This window comes from Pan troglodytes, chromosome X (assembly GCF_028858775.2).
Source record: "Pan troglodytes isolate AG18354 chromosome X, NHGRI_mPanTro3-v2.0_pri, whole genome shotgun sequence".
In the NCBI taxonomy this organism is placed as follows: Eukaryota; Metazoa; Chordata; class Mammalia; order Primates; family Hominidae; genus Pan; species Pan troglodytes.
In genome coordinates this window covers 109,366,463-109,374,814 of record NC_072421.2, presented here as the reverse complement: position 1 = coordinate 109,374,814, position 8,352 = coordinate 109,366,463, and the positions used below count along the sequence as shown (strand labels likewise).

At 40.7% G+C, this 8,352-nt stretch overlaps 1 protein-coding gene across 1 annotated transcript in view; it reads left to right on the top strand.

Annotated features, from left to right (window-relative positions):
• The window catches only part of TRPC5 (transient receptor potential cation channel subfamily C member 5), a 303,905-nt gene that overhangs the window by 202,318 nt on the left and 93,235 nt on the right, over positions 1 to 8,352 (top strand). The gene's annotated exons all lie outside the window — the stretch shown is intronic.

Here is an 8,352-nt window from a genome sequence, read left to right as displayed (position 1 = left end):
TTTTTTTTTTTCTCCCTAGCTTAATAGGACATTGAAACATTGTTGTGTTTCATTTATCTCCCAAAGACCTTGCCTCTGAAATTCATTATCCTTGCATTTTAGGTACTTCCCAGTCAGAAACACACATGCACACACACACACACCACAAACAAAAACACATCCCTTCTTTGTTTAATAGCACTAACACCCTCCCTCTCCCTCAACCTGGGAGATGTGAACAGCCATGGTTGCTACCCTAAAGGAGTTGAGGATCTAATCAGAGGCATCAACCAAGCCCAACTAAGAACAAAGAAGTATATCTGACAGTCATTATTTTTTTCTACAGTTGCTGCAGGAACTAGGAGAATGGGGAGGTCAGCATAAACTGCAATCTTTAAGAAAACATCACATTAATCAAAGAATGGAATCAGAGTCCATTGAAGTGCAACACAAGGGAAGGATTTTGAAGACACCAAAAAAAAAAAAAAAAAAGAAAGAAAGAAAAAAGAAAAACATCACAGAACTGGGGACTTTCTTCCTGGGCCCTACACATACACATACACACTTCATTGTGGTCATATATGGTTCTGGCTTAAAGCTTTTAATGGCTTATACTAGAGTGAATCCCCTGCTGTCAGTCCCCCTCCAGGCCAAAACCACCCTGTTCACCGCCCTGTCCTGCTAATCCTCATACTTCTACCTCTGGCCCTAAACTTCAGTCTTTTCTTCAACAACTCAAGGCACTAGAAATGTCATCAAGAATAAGAAACAGACAAATACAGGTATTTGGTATTTAAGTGAACATTCACTATGTGCCAGGCACACAGCCACATTCTATCTGTTCTCATTACTACTCCAAGTAATTTCACTACCATTTTTAAGAGTTTACTATGTGCCAGGCAACCAGAACTGTGCTAAGAACCTTTCATGAATAGTAGCTCATTTAATCCTCATAGCTACCCTATCAGCAGTATTATTATTCTCATTTTACAGAGGAGGATACAGAGGCACAGAGAAGTAAAAGAACTTGTCCAAAGGCATACTATTAATAAATGGCAAAGCCAGAGTCGGACCTCATGTCTGTCTTACTCCAATGCCTACATACCAGAGACTATGTAGTATTATGGTTACAGCAGGGCTCAGAACTCTTTCTATAGAGGGCCCATAGCAAATATTTTAGACACTGTTGACCTTATGGTCTCTGTTGTAATTACTCAACTCTGCATAAAAGCAACCACAGGTAATACATAAACAAATGAATGTGGCTGTATTCCTATAAAACTTCATTTACAAAAGCAGGCAATGGGCTAGATTTAGCCCAGAGGCTATAGTTTGATCACCCCAAGTTAGAGCACTAGTGGTGTACTCAGATAGACCTGGGTTCAAAACCTGGCTCTCACCACTTACTAGACAAAACATTTAGTCTCTCTGTGTCTCAGTTTCTTCAGCGGTAGAACAGCAACAATACCACCCTCATAGAGTCATCATGAGGATTAAGGATTAAAGGCATGTCTGGCACATAGTCAACTTCTCAGAAAGTCATTATTATTAAAAGCCCACCACATGCTGGTCCCTAGAAGGACGGAGAAAGGACATGGATTAGAATAATTACAACTCTCTTTAAAATCAAGCTACCAGGGCCCCTACAGTCTTGATACTCCACAGAAATAATTACTCTCTCGGGATTCCAGCTAATTTGATTCTCCCTTCAGCTACATGAACTGTGTTCTCTTGTGAGTTTAGTTTCCTGTTGCAGTCATTAGCAAGAAAGTCTCTTGACTTCATTATAGCTTTTGTCAGGCACTGGGAACCCTATCATGGTAGAACAGGAATCTGATTTTGTTATTATCTGTTAGGTGTTCCCTTCAGGAATGAGATTCTGACCACTGAAGTCATGCCTGTGTCCCAAGTACTTGGCATGGGGCCTGGCACAGAGTAGGTGCTCAGTGAATGTTGCTGGCTTAATTGAGCTGGCTACATTTGGGGTGGTCTTACCTGGAAACAGATGGAAAATGACTTCTTAAAAGCCCTCCGAGCATTGAGGATCCTTCCTTTCTCTACCAGAGAAAGACAGAATGTGTGGTGAGGGCAAGAAAGGTGTAGGAGTATGGTGGATGGTTGCAGGGGCAGGGAAGAACAGGACACACTGTTCCTGGTTACATTAAGCACACAGGAGCCAAGATGCATTCATGTCTTTAGGCCATGTTCCTGAATAATCACCTGGTAAAAGCCATTTTGAGCAAGTTTTTTTTTTGCTTTTTTATTTCAAATTTTATTTATTTATTTATTTAGAGACGAAATTTTGCTCTTGTTGCCCAGGCTGCAGCGCAATGGTGCGATCTCGGCTCACTGCAACCTCCGCCTCCTGGGTTCAAGCAATTCTCCTGTCTCAGCCTCCCTAGTAGCTGGGATTACAGGCACTCACCACCACACCCAGCTAATGTTTTGTATTTTTAGTAGAGACGGGGTTTCACTATGTTGGCCAGGCTGCTCTCAAACTCCTGACCTCAGGTAATCCACCCGCGTTAGCCTCCCAAAGTGCTGGGATTACAGACATGAGCCATCACACCCAGCTTCAAATTTTATTAAAGGGCACACGTGTAGGTTTGTTACATGGGTAAGTTGCTCAGTGCTGAGGCTAGGGGTCTCAATGATCCCATCACCCAGGCAGTAAACATAATACCCAACAGGTGGTCCTTCAGCCTAAGCCCCCATTTCTCCCCTATCTAGTGATTCCCAGTGTCTGTTGTTCCCATCTTTACATTAATGTGTATTCGATGTTTAGCTCCCACTCATAAGTGAGAACATGTGGTATTTGGTTTTCTGTTCCTGCGTTAGTTTGCTTAGGAATTACCTCCAGCTCCATCCATGTTGCTGCAGAGGACATTTCATTCATCTTTATGGCAAAGTATTTTATGGTGTCTATGTATCACATTTTCTTTATCCAATCCACTGCTGATGGGCACTTGGGTTGATTCCATGTCTTTGCTATTGTGAACAGCACTGCAATTAATATGCAGGTATAGGTATCTTTTTGATAGAATGAATTATTTTCCTTTGGGTATACACCCAGTAGTGGGATTGCTTGGTCAAATGGTAGCTCTATTTTATGTTCTTTAAGAAATCTCCAAACTGCTTTCCACAGTGGCTGAACTAATTTGCATTCCCACCAATAGTGTGTGTCTTCACTTCTCTCCACAGCCTCACCAACATCTGTTGCTTTTTGACTTTTTAATAATCGCCATTCTGACTGGTATGAGATGGTATTTCATTGTGGCTTTGATTTGCATTTCTCTGATGATTAGTGATGTTGAGCATTTTTTTTTCGTATGTTTATTGGCCACTTGTATGTTTTCTTTTGAGAAGTGTCTGTTCATGTCCTCTGAATGTAAGCTTTTTGCTTTGAATCAAAACCATGCTTAGGCAATCTTCCATCTCAGCTTTGAAAAATACCCTGAGATACCTCAACTTGTCAGTCAGCCCTGAAAAAGCCATACCTCCTGCAATCCTGACTTGCCAATCTTTCTCAATGAAAAATTCTCTCTTTTCTCTACCAAGTTGTCTCCAACCCTCTAAAATGTGTCTTGTATAACAATTCAGTTTGTTCACTCTGGAATTTGTTAGACTTATTTGTAGGATCTGACTATACAATGAGGACCATACTGACTGCAATTGGATGTATTTCTCCAACACGTTATTCCTCCCCTACCTCACCATCCCTACCGCCTCCTACCACCACTATCAGTCTCCTTTCCAGAATTCTAAGCCAGTAATTGGCATGACAGAACATACCCTCAAAACATTCAGAGGAACAAATAATGGAAACAGTGCTGATGCATGCAAACTCTGTCTAGGCATGAACGAGGTATTCTAGTTCATTCTGTGTTGCTAATAAAAAATAGCTGAGACTGGGTTATTTATAAAGAATAGAGGTTTATTTAGCTCACAGTTCTGCAGGCTGAGAAGTTCAAGGGCATGGCCCTGGTTTCTGGAGAGGGCATTTGTGCTGTGTCACAACATGGCAGAGAAGGTCAAAGTCAAAGCAGACAGGTGTGAAGAAAGGAAAGCCTGAGGGGCATCCTGGCCTTATCACAACTCACTCTCAAGGAAACAAATCCATCCCTGCAAGAACTAATACAGTCTTACAGGAATGAGAACTCACTCCTGCAAGAACAGCCATTCATGAGGGATACACCCTCATGACCCAAACACCTTTCACTAGGCCCTACCTCCCAATACCACCACACTGGGGATCAAATTCAAATTTAGTTTTAGTGGGGACAAACAAACCATGCCCAAACCATAGCACATAGAGTGTGTCAAATCACATATACAGTCACTTCAAGACTACATATCCAGAAGTGACAATTCTACATCTCGTAAGTCATAATGATGAAAAGAACTAACATTTATTGAGTGCTTTCTTGTTTAATTCCTATAGTAATCCATCATGAAAAATAATAACACTGGCTTCCTAGTTGCCAGGCATTTAATTAACTCTCTTAATCCTCATAATGACCTCATGCCATGAGTTACTATTGTAATCCTCATTTTGCCGATGAGGAAACTGAGGGCTGGAGAGGTTAAGTAACTTGCCCAAGGTAATCCAGCCAGGGAGTGGTGGGGCTGGAATGTGAACCCCAGGTCAGTCTGTCTGACTGCAGAGACCAATCTCCTAACCCTACCACACTACCTTATTAGAAACATCTTTGAGCATGCAGCCCACATTATCCTGTTATGATAAAAAAAAGCATGCATGAAAATGCCTGCTTCCATCTATTTGGTGTTGAGAATGTTTCAAAGCACTTTCCCATCCCTGATGCATTTGATCTTCACAACAGTCCTGTGAGGAAGACAGGCATAGGCAACACCACCATTACATAGATAAAGACCAAACACAAAAGCTTGCCCCAAGTCCCACTCCACAAATGAGAGACCAAGCCAGAGTCAGAGTTCAATGTACAGTATACATTTTCAAAATGTGTTCTTTGGTATAGCTAGGGATTAAGTCTCCGCCACCTCCTTCACTCTGATTTCATCCTGAAGATTTGAAAGGAAGTGGGCAGCCCACAGCAGGTCATTAAACCCTCCAGCCAAGCTTTCCTATAAATGTAAAAACTACTTGAGTATACCTCACTTTGTCTTCCACATACCCCAACCCTTCAGGATCTGCAGTACCTGACCACATCCTGTGTCTTGAAAGAAAAAAAATGAGGGACCTTGACCCTTAAAAACTGGACACACTGAAGGTATGAACATATCTCATTGTGGATTTCTCACTTTAAAAACATTTATTGGACAATTACAGGTCCAAAATTCCAAAACCCACCTGGCAGGTGAGCAATACTCACCTGGCAGGGGAGATATCATGATCACCAAGCCCACCAAGTTCTGAAAACCAAAGTTTTTAAAAATAAATTCCCTATCAAACCTCTCATATGGCAGCAAAACCTGACATGCACTGATGGGAGGCAATTTATGGTGTTTATTTATCCCATTGCATCTAAGCATTCCCAGGTTTCACTGCTGAAAATTTATTGTGTTTGATTATAGTAGGGTTGCCAGATAAAACATAGGACACAGTTAAATTTAAATTTCAGATAAATAATGAATAATGTTTTTGTATAAGCATGTCCCAAAATTATAAGGGGCATTTAGTTATACTAAAACATTTTTGCTGTTTAGCTGAAATTCAAATTTAATTGGGCATCCTGTATTTTTATTTGCTAAATTTTGGAACTCTAATTATGGGTGCTGCCTGAAACCTCACTGGGAGTGTTATCTAATATATGGCATAGACAGCATATTACTGTTCTAAAATCTGACAAATTTAGAATTCCAAAACAAATCTGTCCCCAAGAGTTTTGTAAAAGGGATTGTGGACCACTGGACCTATAGCATCCTCCCAGCACTGGGCTTGGTACTTCATGGGGACTCAGCTCCCAAAGAGCAACAACCTCTCAAAGAATTATCCCATCACAATGCCTTGCCTCTTGAGCTTTCATTAGATTTCCCCTCTGCTGTCTTTCATAGGTCATTAGCATGCTTTCTGCTTTGATATATTTATTCTTCAAGGTATTTCCCCTCTAGTGTCCTGATTTAAACTAGTAGGACTGCAACCCACAGCTGACCTAACCACACTTTCTATGATTTCTTACTTGGCTTTAGTGAGTTTCCAGCCTCTCCTGTTCAATTGCTCTGACATGCTATGTCACTTTCTTCCTTCCTGGTAAGAAGCTTTCCAACACAGACTCCCCTTTACTTCCAGAACTCTCCTCTGTAGTAGGCAGTGAGCTCCTACCACCCTCTGCTGCCATCTCATGGCTACGATAAGCCATTGCATTAGTCTTAATTCTGTTGCACTAGTTCTTTTTAGAGTCCATCACCGCCAACACAGAATTATAACATCTGCCAGGAAACCCCATTGGGCTAATTCTGACTGCTGTATGCACTTGCAAATGGAAAATTATACTTTAAAAAAATATGCGTTCTAAAACAGTTTTCAACCTCCTCCTTCAACCTAGCCTCACCTTCCTCCATTTAGTTCTAAGTAGTGAGGCTTAGCCCTAGTTTGAAATTAAAGATAGGGCTTCCAGTTGACTGATTTTGTGAGTCTGCACCTGTGTTGCCATTGATATTGGCAGCCCAGCTTGGGAACTAAGTCTGCTAGCTAATTGCAACAACAGAGCCAGCTTAGAACAAAATGTCTCAGTAATCCTTGGGTAAGAACATATCTTCTTTTTAAAAAATAAAACTAGCCATGGATTAGTGATCTGAGTGGTTAAATATTAAACTGTGCTAGACAGAGAGTACATGTAAAAGGTAGGGGCTATTTCCAATCATTATCTGGACCTAAACTTTTGTCAAAACCTATTTCTTGATCTCAAATGTCTGCTGCAGTGGTTTACAAAAAAAAAAAAAAAAAAAATGCTGCACTGCTTAATGAAAGTATGACTCAGCAAGCTCACTACAATGGTGAGGGAAGAAAGGTGCTTGAACATTTCTTCCTCTTCGGGAACTTTTGCATTGCCACTGATTTCCCCTTTTGGGCGTTTTTCTCCTCTTCAGAGCCCAGCTTGATTGGCAACTAAAAACAAAACTCATTCTCTTGAGGGTCATTTCTGTAGAGGCAGGTTTTTAAACACATCCTTAACACACAACCGGACTATCTTCTGAAGAACTGAAATCTAACACAGTACACATTGGGCCCATTTCTATGTGCAGCCATTCACTGAACGGAGTAGGATGCAGTTCTTAAAAGATCAGTAGACTTTTTCAAACCTCCCAGAAAGGCCCTTACCTCAGATCTTACTATAGCCAGTAACTGCTGTTTCTTCCTGATCCTCACCTTCACTTCTGGTATAGGGGACGACTCATTCTCACCCTTCAAATTTTCTTTTCCTCTAAATGGACTAAAGGAAGAAGTATTTACAGCTGTAAGTCTCCCAGCTCAAAGTCAGCTGATTTCTTTTAGGAAACATGGGAACATAACTCATTGCCAATTACTTTAGAGAACCACAGACCTATACTGCTTTATAAACCTCTGAATATTAAACGTGTCAAGGTGACTTTTCTTTCAGTCTCACCTATTGCACTTTTTTGTACACACCTAAAAACTTAAAATAATCTGAAAATAACCAGTTAGGTGACTTAACTGTGAAACTGACTTGTTTTTATCCTAATGCTTTTCTTGCTGATAGCTTTCCCAGCAGGGAACAGGGTGGACTGAGCAGGGTAACAAAGATATTTCTCCTCTGACCATTGTCCATTCCTAATGGAGCCACTGGAAGCTTACAGCTGTGGCTTTTCTCTACCTCACAGCCTGGCTTATTTCTCAAAAGCCCATCCCCACGACCAGATCCTCTGCTTCTATGAGGGGACTTTCCCTTTTTTTTCATTGCCTCCTCAAGGAGTGGTGACTCAATTAATTATCAGGGAGGTCTATCTGTACCTCATTATTCTTAAATGAGCACTTAAGTACAATGTTTGACATCCAGTAGTCACTCAAATGTTAGATGTTGTTATTATTACTATTTAACCTCTCTGAGCCTCAGTTTTCTCATCTGTAAAATGGATGTAATAATAGTACAAACTTCCTAGGTTTGTTAATACATATAAACTGCTTTTAAAAGTATCCAAAACTTAGAAAGTTCTGTGTACATTTTATCTATGACTATTAAAACTTCTATTAGAGAAATAATTTAAGGACATATAGACTGCAAGGTGAAAAGAGAAACGTGTGTGTGGGTTTGGGGATGCTGCGGCGGGGAAGAGTTGTGTGTGGATTATGTGTTTGAAATATGTTTTAGCGGCCGAAGAGAAATGCCCACTAGGCAGTTAAACATTCAGGTGTAAATTTTAGCAGGGACGGAA